The sequence below is a fragment of the Anser brachyrhynchus genome, assembly GCF_964034855.1.
Source record: "Anser brachyrhynchus genome assembly, chromosome: 3".
Classification (NCBI taxonomy): Eukaryota; Metazoa; Chordata; class Aves; order Anseriformes; family Anatidae; genus Anser; species Anser brachyrhynchus.
The window spans coordinates 51,575,689-51,587,854 of NC_137696.1; the positions used below are offsets into that span (position 1 = coordinate 51,575,689).

At 37.0% G+C, this 12,166-nt stretch overlaps 1 protein-coding gene across 5 annotated transcripts in view; it reads left to right on the top strand.

The window, feature by feature from the left end:
- Positions 1 to 12,166, top strand: part of PDE10A (phosphodiesterase 10A) — a 190,777-nt gene that overhangs the window by 64,736 nt on the left and 113,875 nt on the right. The window lies entirely within an intron of this gene.

Consider the following 12,166-nt stretch of genomic DNA (forward strand, 5'->3'; position numbering starts at 1 on the left):
TGGTTTTGTCTGCATCTGCTTATTTTTATGTTCCAGAAAGGCTGAGCTGCTTGAGTTGCTGTACAGGAGATATCTAGTAATCTTTGTCTTTTTTAAAAAAATATCTCTACACAATGGACTCACCCTGTAAAACGATTTGTTGTGTAAATTATTTGTTTATTGTATTGAAGATATTTTCTCTATGTGGCATATTTGCAAGATAAAGTGTAGCTGCCTGGCCTTTCAGCTGGCATGCTCTCATTCTTCTGTGTTTTAGGCTGTAATTTCACAATGCCTGCAAAGCAGTGTAGCTAGACACTGGTTCTTTAGGAAAAGAACATGCCTTTGCCTTCCCCGACCCTGGTTGTTTATGCCCACTAGCTACTCTTTGTGCCAACATAAATCATGCAGGTGGACACAATAACTTGACTGTGGCAAAAAGTGTTACTTTTTCCCTCTTTTTGAGCTGTCTCAATTCTTATTTTTTTTTTCCAGTCCTGTATGCTGCCTACCCACAGAGAGCTTCATGCCCATACCTTCTGCATACAGTCCGATCTGTGTTCATCCTCATGCCCCTGAAATTTACTTTTTTCTTTTCCTTGTGCTTTCTCCCAACTTTACTCTGCCTGTTTTGCCAGTATGAAAGAGTGGTCGCAGATGGCACACTGTAACCTGTTTCAGTATCCTCTAGAGCCTGTCTATCACAATTTGCTTGCCTTCATTCCTTTTGCTACTCTCTGGCCCCTCAGAATTAAAACCTCATGCAGATTAAGATTTCATCGGCTGCTGCCATGCTGGGTACACTCAGTTTATGAAAATACTTTGTGTATTTACTGACTTTAATATTTGTATATTTTGAATATCTTGCAAGTTACAGTACATATATCACTGTCATTTGAACATAAGCATTACGGGATTGCTTGTTTACTGGAAAGCCAGGCTGGAGGCTTTGTGTGAGTATGAATGTCTGGTGTGTTTGTTAGCTCACAAAGGAACATGTGCAGCAAACTGCCACTGCTATTAAGTACCCAAAACTGCTGCTCACCAAAATAACTAAGCTTTTATTCTGTAAAGTAATGCATCAGTGGTGCTAAAGGAGAAACAGGAATGTATTGTTGTCTATGACTGCTTTTTATCTTTGATGCAATATCCTTGAAAGAACTCATGATGCCCTTTTTCCTGCAGCACAACGCAGAGTCACTTTTTAGTTATCTGGGTGTACTGACATTTTCCCCAGATCCTTCATGCCATTGTCAGGTAAACTGAATTGTACAGAAATTTATATTCTCAAGCCTACAGAAGTTGGATACCTTCCCAGAGTTATATGAAAGAGTTGAAAAGCTACCAATTTGTTAAATCTCTTTAATTTGTCTAATAACAGATTTTGAAATTATTTTATTTTTTGTTTACTTCATTATTGGATATCTTATGACACAGCTTTTAACCGGCTGGTTTTGACAGCAGATCAATCTGTTTATGTTATCAATGTGGTTTTCAGCTTTGTTTTTAGAATTGTTGTCGTTATATGATACTGTAATGGGCCATTACAGTCTAAGAAGACGACTTAGAGTTGGTTAGCATGCCAGGCAGAAATCTGAATCACAGCTCCCAGTACCTTAACATACTAAAGTGAAAATTTATGATCAGTACTGTTGAAATGTACCTTAATTTCCTGCATTAGACTGTCTGTCTTATATGGACATCTTTATAGTTTTAAAGTATTTTCTGAGTGTAGGAGATGGTCACATCTAACCAGTCTTTAGGTAAAATCAGGTTATTACAAAGCTGAGTTATACTGAAACGTGAAATGATTTTTTTCCTCAATGAGTACTTTGTTATCCTTGCCTGTGAAAAGCATTTATGTAAGTCATTACAGCAAAGGTGCAGCGCAGAGCAGTTTATTTTCCTGCATTCACAGGATGCCTGAAGAGCCTTTTTTTAGCCTTTTTTTTGTGTGTGTGCGTTTTTTGAGTCCTCAAGTTCTCACAAGTTCATAGTTCCCAGCTCTTCTGTTTTCCTTTCACTTCTGCTCTGTCGATTTTTTTTTTCTTTTCTTCTAAGGATGATTTTTGGAGGTGAACATATTGTAGTGAGCTACACTGTCTCCAAAACAAACAAAAGAGGGTGGGGAGATGATGACGGGGAGGAGGACAGGGAAAAGATGCAGCTGCTCATTTTTAATTTCTGAAACTAGCCTTGAATTCTGTGGTATTTTCTTAAGCTTTGTGATAAAAACTAGGCACCTAATTGAAAAAGTGCAACTTTATTTTACTGTGGTTGCCACAGGAGAATGTTAAAGCAGTAACAAATAGATTACTTGAATTATTATCTGAAACATTATTAATGGAAGATGTTTTGCTAGATGAGTTCTGAGTAGAAGGTTGCCACACCAGTGGAAGCTTCTGGAAAAGCAGCCAACCCCCACATGTTGATTTTTGTTCTGCCATGTTAACATCCAAGTCAGTAGAAGGTAATTCCGTTTATTTCACCTGCTAGGAAGCAGGAATCTCTGAAGGACTGGATTCTGTAATTCCTAGCTGGCTGTTCTGAAGTAATTTCTTTTGAAGCTGAACAAGCAATGTGTCCTTCCTGCAAAAAAGGCCAACAGCATCCTGGGGCTGCCTTAGGAAGAGCATTGGAAGCCGGTCAGGGGAGGTGATCCTTCCCCTCTACTCAGCACTGGTGAGACACGTCTGGGCTCCTCTGTACAAGAGAAACATGAACACACTAGGAGACACAATGAAGGCCCATGAGGGTGGATGGGACTGGGACTGGTCAGCATTGGGAAGAATCAGGGGGATCTTATCCATGTGCATAAATAGCTGTGGGGGAAACTGAAACGGACGGAGGCAGGCTCTTTTCAGTGGTGCGCAGTGATAGGACGAGAGGCAGCCGGTACAAATTGAAACACGGGGAATTCCACCTGAACACAGGAAAACACTCTTTTCACTGTGAGGGTGACCAAGTCCCAGCACAGGTTGCCCAAAGAAGTTGTGGAGCCTCCGTCCTTGGAGACTCTCCGTTCATCTCATCCATTCAAAACCCATCTGTTCGTGGCCCTGGGCAAAATGCTGTAGCTGACCGTGCTTGAGTAGGGAGGTGGCTTAGGCAATCTCTAGAGGTGCCTGCCAGCCTTGGTGCTTCTGTGATTCTTGTGTGGCTCTGATTTGGTGTTTAACTGAAGTACTCGGTGATGTCAGATACCACTGAACAAGTTGTATGTTCTCACATGCTTTTCTGAACAACATTAATGAAATAACATTATTAACGTTATTAGGCAAAAACTTGTGGTCGAGAAATAAAGCTTGCAACTATGTGTGGAATGAAACATGTTTGGAGCTCTGTTGCACAACTCTACGTGTTAGTGAGCTCTTGCGCACGTAAGTAGTCTCACTGACGTCAGTAAGAATACTCCTATATGTAAGTATTCACCAATGCAAGCAAGGGTTGCACAATATGTCCTTGTCTCTAATGTAAAAACATATGTAACACAGTATTTAATTATCACTTCAAGCCTTTTTTACTTCAGTAGCATATTCATTTAAATATCTGAAATTACACTGCCTTTCCTAGGCCATATTTTACTAATGTGGAGATATCGTTACATCCATCACCCAAAAAATCAGCAGAGCTATCACCTCTGAAAAATAATCTTTCCTTTTGTTTATTTATTCAGCTGAAAAAATAAGGGGTGGTAGAAAAGGAAAATATTGCTTTTCCTTTATTGTGTTTTAAATAAATTGGAGGTTCTAGCTTTTTTTTTTTTTCTGACAGTTGGATAGTGTCAGTGCTTAACTTTCAATACTTAAGCCTGAAGGTGGGCTTTCTTCTCCCTAGAAAAGAATTAAATACGTTTGCTTTAATTTTTAATGTCAATTGAAGTTGCATCACTTTTGGTGGGGATCAGGGGAGACTGTCTTGTAGTCTTTAACATTCAAGTGGTAAAATTAGAACCTCTGTCACAAGAGTTGTTTTTTGAGACTTGTAGAAGTTTTTATTTTTAAAACTTGTTTTCTTTTTGCAAATATTAAAATTTGGTCAAGGTGCTTGAATTAGTTTAGAGACTTTCCAGAAAGTACTGTGAGATAGTGCATATGAATAGTCGGAGTTAAACCACTTCAGAATTGTGAAATGCTCTAAATATTATAATTTAGAAAAGGGAGCCTGTTTCGCTTTGTAAAGATGATAGGTGTTACTCATTCAGACTAGCAGTACCTTTACAAAGACATGATGTTTAATGATGAAAACACTTTTATGCTAATAGCCAAAATATAAACAACCAACCAAAACAAACAGACAGATGGAAGTTGAAATAAGAAAAGTTGATGCTGGAATTAGAATGTGATTTTTTTTTTTTTTAATGGGTACAGCCATTCTTATTAGAAACCTGAAGAGATTAACTGGGAAACATGCTAAACTCTTCTACAGCTTGATTTTTATTTTATTTTTTTGATTTAAAATCAGATGTCTTTTTAAAAGGTATTCACCACTTAAGCCTTCAAATTATTGTGCTTAATATAAGCTAACAGATGACATGTTTTGTGTTAATCAGGAGGGCAGGATCTTGACAGTGCTTTTTGTCTGCCTTAAAATAAATGAACCTATGAACACCATGGCTAAGTTTTAGATCTGGTAAGAATGCTACTTTACAGCCTGCTCCTTGCATCCTCTATGAAGTCTTCCGAATATTCAAATACACAATGGGCCTGTTTGTACTGCAGTTAGAGGATCTGTGAAATACATAATTTTAAGTAACAGAGATATATATTCTTTACATTTTATTTTAGATATGATGTTTTAAAAAATGCCTTAGTTGGGCTGGTATGGTTTATTTTGGGGGACCTCACTTCTCATGAACCAGACCAAACCTTGGCGGATGCAGTTGTGTTAGGTTTCTTTCTCAAAAGATAGTATCTAGAAAGAAACTAAAAGCTATCACACTAAAAGTGATTGATTTCTCTGGATTTTGTACTTTCCCAGTTTGTAAAGAATGTTGACTGTATTTTTGTTTGAACCTCCTCAGATGGTAAGGTTGGGGAGAATTAAAAGGAAAGACAAATCCTGATCTGTGCTGCTGCAGATCTGGTCCTAGTAGTGCCAAAGTAGAGAACACTCACGTATATGATCTCGTTGGCATGTACCATGTTACCTGACTATGTGTAGTTTTTACTTAAGAAGAGTGCGACAGGGGAGTTTTAGGTTGGATGTTAGGAAGTACTTCTTTACCGAAAGGGTTATTAAGCATTGGAATGGGCTGCCCAGGGAGGTGGTGGAGTCACCATCCCTGGAGGTCTTTAAAAGACGTTTAGATGTAGAGCTTAGCGATATGGTTTAGTGGAGTACTTAGTGTTAGGTCGGAGGTTGGACTCGATGATCTTGAGGTCTCTTCCAACCTAGAAATCTGTGATACTGTGATACTGTGAGTCCTGTGCCTTGCGAAACTGTCCTAACAGGTCTACTAATGTAAGTGTTAAGACTAAGTAGGATGATTCTTTCAAGAGGAGGAAGTACATTCTCTGTATCTTATTTAGTGAAATAAATGAGTGAGACTTGGCATATATGTAGTATCCTTCAGAGGAGGTTTCATCATACTGGATCTTGTCTGTGGACTAAGTTAAGTAGCATTTTAGTTAAGAGTATTATGAGTTGATATTATAAATGATTTACAGAAATTTATTTGTGGGAGTTCATTTGAAGAACAAAAAATCAGCAGTAAAATTTTGGTAGTAAAGACAATGGGGCTATTTTTGAGACAGAAGAGTTTACTCAAATATGGGGCTACTTCAGGATCAGGTGTCAGGTGGGGGAAGGTATTGCATCAGCCAGAAAATATTACTGGAAAAGTCATAAATTAAGAACTTTGTCCCAACACCTGTACTCAAGGGAAAAGTTAAGGTATTCTTACCTTGTATAATTATAAGCAGTCTAATTCACAGCTGTATATAATCTTTCCTGAGATTAGGTAGGTGAGTAGTAGGTAGTCGTGAATGACCTGACATTTTTCATATTGAGTTAGGAATGAGCTGTATTTTGGCACTTATCACTGTTAATTTGAGTCTCACTGGTCAGATGTATTTTGGGTAGGAGACAAGATACCTTGGCTTTGTGTGTTGGACAAGAGAATAAAAATGAGCAATTAATTATAAATCATACAGAGATGTTCATTATAAGTCTATAAATATCTTTTTTGCTTACTTCATGGTGATGCATTATTTTTAAGTATGTTGATAATTATTTTTATCAGTAACCTTAGGATGACACATAGCTTTTTCCTCAAGCAAAGATTTGAAATTAATTCAATTACAATTTGCAACTCCTAAAATATGTCTATATTCATTTTGTTAGCTTTTGCAGAGTGTTGATTAAATCCCAAAATTTGGTCCCGTCATGCACCTGGAAGGAGAATAAAGCTTGTTGCAGATCTCTCAGTTATTCCAAAGTGCTAATTAGAGTTGTGGAGAAACTGCTATCAAACCAAGAAAGTACTATTCAGATTTTTAACAAGCCACATACATCCAGGTAATGGATGGTATCACAGTGTAACGTTGTCCATGCTCTGCAGCATTATGCGGTTTGTACAATTTGGAGCGTGTATTGATACCCTGTGAAAAATGGTTATTCAAATTAGGAACACTTATTCATCTCATTAAGCCTATGTATAATTCCCATGGAAAGATTATAGGCTTTTTAACTCTAGCTAATGAAAACTGATTATATAAGCACTCAGGTGGCTTTTTGCTTTTCACCTTAGTTCTGTGAATCAGTGCTTAGAGCTGCCAGTAGTTTGTGGTTCTTGAGCTCTGGATTTTGGAAGACATAACCAGCTGAGTCCCAATCTGATTCTAGGGCTCAAGCTTGCAAGATGCAGGTCTTATATGGAAATAGCCTCTTGAAAAACCACTGTGGAAGCTGGTAGAAGCTAAAGGTGTGTATGTCCATGTGTAGCTCGGCATCTGGTATGTTCAGATGCATAGACCCATCCATGGCTTTTTCATCAGGACTAAGGGATTTGAATTACAGTGTACCAGATAAAGTGATTATTGATATTCTTTCGTTATAGAAGAATTCTAGCTTTGGTTGACTGAGCTGATCTTTGTTTTCTCTCTCTAAAGCTTAATCAGGACTGCTGGTCTTCTGACTGAAACATCATACAGCATGCTGCTGCCTGCTGTATGCCTCTGAACAAGTGACTGCATCTGACTGAGGATGGAATTGTGATCTAAATGGATACAGAGCTTGCAATTTGATACAGTGATTTGAGGCTGGCAAAATTAACTCTTCATATCTATATGAAGATTTGAAATGTTTAATGATAGATTTTATGATGTGAAACAAATGTATACCTGTTATAAATACCCAGATCTGCAATTTAGTGGTATTTTGTACTGCATTATTATTGTTTTTTACTGCTAACACAGTTTTTTCAAGTATTGAATGCAGGAGCTGTGTACTGTTTTTCTCACAGCAATGCAAGCTGAGCTGGAGAACGAGGGGGAGAAAAACTTGAATGGAGCTGTTCACAGCTAAGTTTAAATGTGAATTAAATTTTCAAGACAAGAAAAATGAAAAAGGGGTTTGGACATGCTGACTGCTTACAGTCAGTGACTGTACCTTTTTTGCCAGACCAGTAATGTCAGGTTTCACAGAGTTTGAGCACTTGGTTGCATTACATTCCTGTATACTTAAATGGATTAAGATAAAAAATCTGACTTGAGAAGGATATTCTAAAACTGACTGTGCCTGTGGTTTTGAATCCTGATGCTTTGAACAAAGGAGGGATTGATTTAATGGGATTAATGCTTAATCCAAATGAGGCAATGTACACACATGCCTTGAATGCTTTGGAGAATGACTACAAATATCATTTATTAGGTTTGGTTAGAAAGATATGGAGAGGTGATCTTTATGTTAGAAAGTGATGGCACATGAGTGCTTTAAACTAAAGGAGGTTGCAGAGGCAAAGTTGTGTTCAACTTGACTTTTCCTGGATTATTTTCAGATATTTTTAGGGCTTTTTAAAGTGTATTTGAGGTAAGGTTGTTTTCTGTCTCAGATATGGTATTACCTTATCTGAGAAGTGTTTATCATGTTTGTTGTTTGGTTGGTTGGTTGGTTGGTTTTGGCTTGCAGATTTTCTGTGGCACAGTATCCTGTTACTTATACGAAGACATTATGACTTTGCTCATATTTGCTGTGACTCTGTGGCCCCTCTGATTGCAGAGACATTGTAAAAACAAATAACCCCATGTGTTTCATTGAAAAAAAAAAAGTTAGTTACAGATGTAAAATTTAAAGTTTTTCTGTCCATCTTTATTAATAAAAGCATCGTATGCTTAAAATCAATTTGATTTCTCCTATTAAATAATCTATACCCTCACAATGGGTTTTCAAAACACTGTGTCCTGTCTAACTGTGTGAAACGTCTGCCATATGCATCAGACAGTGTTGCAAAGGGTTTGAGGAAAGCAGTGATTGCCATCTTTATAAGCATAGCGATTCTAAGGTAAAATGTTGAGCCCTAATACTTATTAGACCAGCTCAACAATTCTTATCTGTTCTTTTCTGTCTCTCCATGTCCCCCCAACCTGCAATCTTTTTATTTGCCTTTTTGTTTTGTTTCTTAAGGCTTGCTGTTCTCAAGTTTTCCTCTACAAGCGGGACCAGAAACTTTAGGTGAAAACTAAAATTCTTGCCTAATCATGGGATTTGATTAAGCTAGTGGCTTTAGAAAAAGGTCAAATATCACAGCACTAATGAAAAAATTTCAGAAATTGCTAATGATGTGACTGACTCATGCTGCTAAATGGAGCAGATTTTGAAACATAGCTCTAGGCTTCAATTCTTTCAGCTCATTCTCAGTTGATTCTGTTTTACACTGAGCTCAGTGAAGCTAAGGAACCTAAGGAATATTTTAGATATTTTGCATGAAAAAAAAAAAGCCCCCCCCCCCCCCCCCCAAAAAAAAAAAAGCAGAAAACATAAATATGATTTTCAGGTTATTTTCTGGCTGCATTATTATTATTGTTGTTTTTATTATCATTATTTAAAGGAAGGCTGTTGGAGACTGGCTCAAAAGCAAGGAGTAATTACTGTTACTTGAGGTTTTGAGAACATCTTGTTTCTTTTGGAATCCAGCTATGCTATATCTGGGATAGTAAACAAATAATGCAAAGGAACATTTTTATGTACTAGAATTTTTGGTCTGTGCTGTTGAATTGATAGATGGGTTTCTTGGCAGTGAGTTGGTTAAAGCTGAATAGTGATATCCCGGACTGTTCCCAGGTATTGCTCTGGAGGAGGGCCTGGCCAGGGATGGTTTCCTGCAGACAGTTTGCATGTGTTCACATTTCAGTGTTCCCTCATATTCATTATTGGAGGTCAGGATAGCTTACTAATATGAATGTAGGAAGTTCTAAGCCAGTTGGTTTGAGGTGAGTGAACAACCCTAGGCATATTCTGTTTATTGGTGCAGATAAGCCTATAACATTGCCTTTGAGAACCATCAGTGTTTAAGCCTGTAAAGTGAGTTTCTATGATGTTAGGTGTCGTTAGGTATGTTGTTGCACCTACTCAAAAAGCAGTTACCCTTTCAAGTAATAGTGAGTCTTACTATTTTTTTTCCTTTTTTTTTTTTTTAATAAAGAAAGTGTTGATATCCAGTTATTTTCCAAAGAGTTGCATCTTAAGAGGAGTGCAGGATGTAAGACTGTTTTTACAGTTCCTGTCTCTCTTAAGCCCTAACATAAAAATTATGAGTACTGTGGTAATTAACGGGAAAAACATGAATAGATTTATTACATGAATCTTCCTATTCCATAAGCTCTGTCCTCTGTTATGCTTCATTGTTTCATTGGTCATACAAATTTACATTTGATTTGGAAACTGTCTTCATTCGCTTCAGTCTTCTTCAAAAGTCACTGTGCCACTACCAATTCTTTTAATTCTGCGATTGTAGAGGGTTTTGTTCTCTTTTTAAAGGTTCTGGACTCGTTATGGAATATTGACCCTAAGTTCTTTTTGAGAATATCCAGTGCCTGATTTCATCAGGTAGGTATGGATACACATGGTTCAGATCTTGAAAAGAAGGAAGTCAATGTCAGTATTCTGGTCAACACTCTGCTTTCAGTAAAAAACACTCATTTTCAAAGTGGTGTGCAAATTGCTGCAGAGGGCATCATGACTAATATATTTGCCCACTGTCACGGTGGGCGTGGTGTCGAATTTAGTTTGCTACTCTGGAAGGCCAGCTTTACGTTAGAAATGTTCATAGATGTAATGAGGTTGGTAGATTTGTGAATCTTTGAGTCTTATCCATATCTTTTTTTTTTTTTTAATTTGAAAAGGATATGCGTACATATTTTTGCAGATATTTCCAAATTAGTATAAAATAGTAAGTCAGAAATCTTACTTTGGACAGCAGTTCTGAAAGCAGTTTCACTGAACTGAAGACCCACTAATCTTACAGTAAAATGATGCCCTTGCATAGCATGCCCAGCTGCAATAAACATTTCCTAATTTTCTCTTATTATGATTAGCATTTAGCTTTTTCTTCTTCTTTCTTTTCAGCACTACAGATTTTGTTTGTGAGTTATGAAACTGTTCTCCCACTGAATAGTGGGAAATTGTAGTGTGAATTCAGCTGAGCTCTTTTAGGTTGTGCCTGACATTATCACTAGTGAAATGTTGGAGTTAATAAAATGTAAGCATTACTGGTAGATGACAAGAATAACCCAGGCTTGAGATCCAGGTAACCAGAAAATCAAGCAATCTGCAATACTCAATCTGGTTTTGTATGACACTTAGAACATGTAAATGCAGATATACTGGTAGTTTTTGGTGGTGCTGAGGTATTTGTTATCATTTGACTTTTAGTAGAAATAATTGCAAAATAATCCAAGTTCTAGTTATGCTTTTGAAGCCCAAATTACCTAATTTGGGTACACTGTTGAAATAAATGAAAAGAGATTTTCTTGTAGCAGTTAAGAATCTACATGAAAAAACTATATCTTTTTAAATAACTCTACTAAACTTGCTAAATGATCTTCAGATAAAGGTTTTCTTTATTCTTTTTACTTAGTGAAAGGGAACATGTTTTTAAGTAATGGTCACAGGGCCAATGAAGAGATAGTCTGTTTCAATAACTATCACAATCATTTGACTTTCTATTTTCTGTTGAAATTACTGGACTGTGGTGTTCAAGAGCAATATTGTAGTTAGTTTACTAAGACAAGAAAGGGGAGAAATTCATCCATAATTCTGTCTTCAACTATATGCATTTCTGACATTAAGTTCAGAGGAAAAGAAACGATTTAACCTAGCCTCTAAAGGAAAGTAAAACAAAACACTCTTTTACATGCTCCATTGAACATCAAGGAGCTATTTAAAAGAAAACAAATTTTAAAACCAAAACTTTGATAGACTGGCATGAGTTGTGTCAAATTAGATGGACAGCATATGCAAAATGGAAAAATAGGTACGTGACTATTTTGTAGAGTACACCAAAACATCAGACCAAGATGCATCAGTTTATAGAAATCTTGAGGTAAATATAATTGTTTTCTTTCCTTTCTGTCATTTGATTCTCCCTTCCCACTCCTAACATCATAGAATGAGCATACTGCCAGATAATATTGTCCCTTGGCAGTGAAAATGCTTTTCACTGATCAAGGAATTGCCTCTGCAGGCTGTTTCTACCCTCTGCTTGTTATGGAGCTTTGCCACTTTTAGATCAACATGCCCTAAAATAAACAAGTTATACTGAATGATATGAAAAGCACAATAAAGTGAAACACTTGCATAAAACCTGTCATTTATAGAAAGTCTATCTTTCCACTTACTGTTCAGACAAAGATAACCAAGAAATGGATAGAACAAAACCAAGCAAGCCTTGATTTAATGTTTGCCATGCATATGCATTAGCTTTTTAAGCTTAGATGGCATGGCCAAAGAGAACATTTCAAATTGAGATCTGCAAAGAGAACCTAAACAAACATGCTGGTCTGGAAGCTGGGAGCTGCTGACCTGGTGCACACATAGGCCTAGTGGAGCAGTTCCTTTGCCTGATTTGTTCTGAGGGAAATGAAAAAAGGATGTGCTTATCTGATATGCATGTATCCTTTTGTGTTATACTTTTATTATAATTTTCATAGTTCTATCATAAATCCAGAACAAATAGCTAACGTGTGCA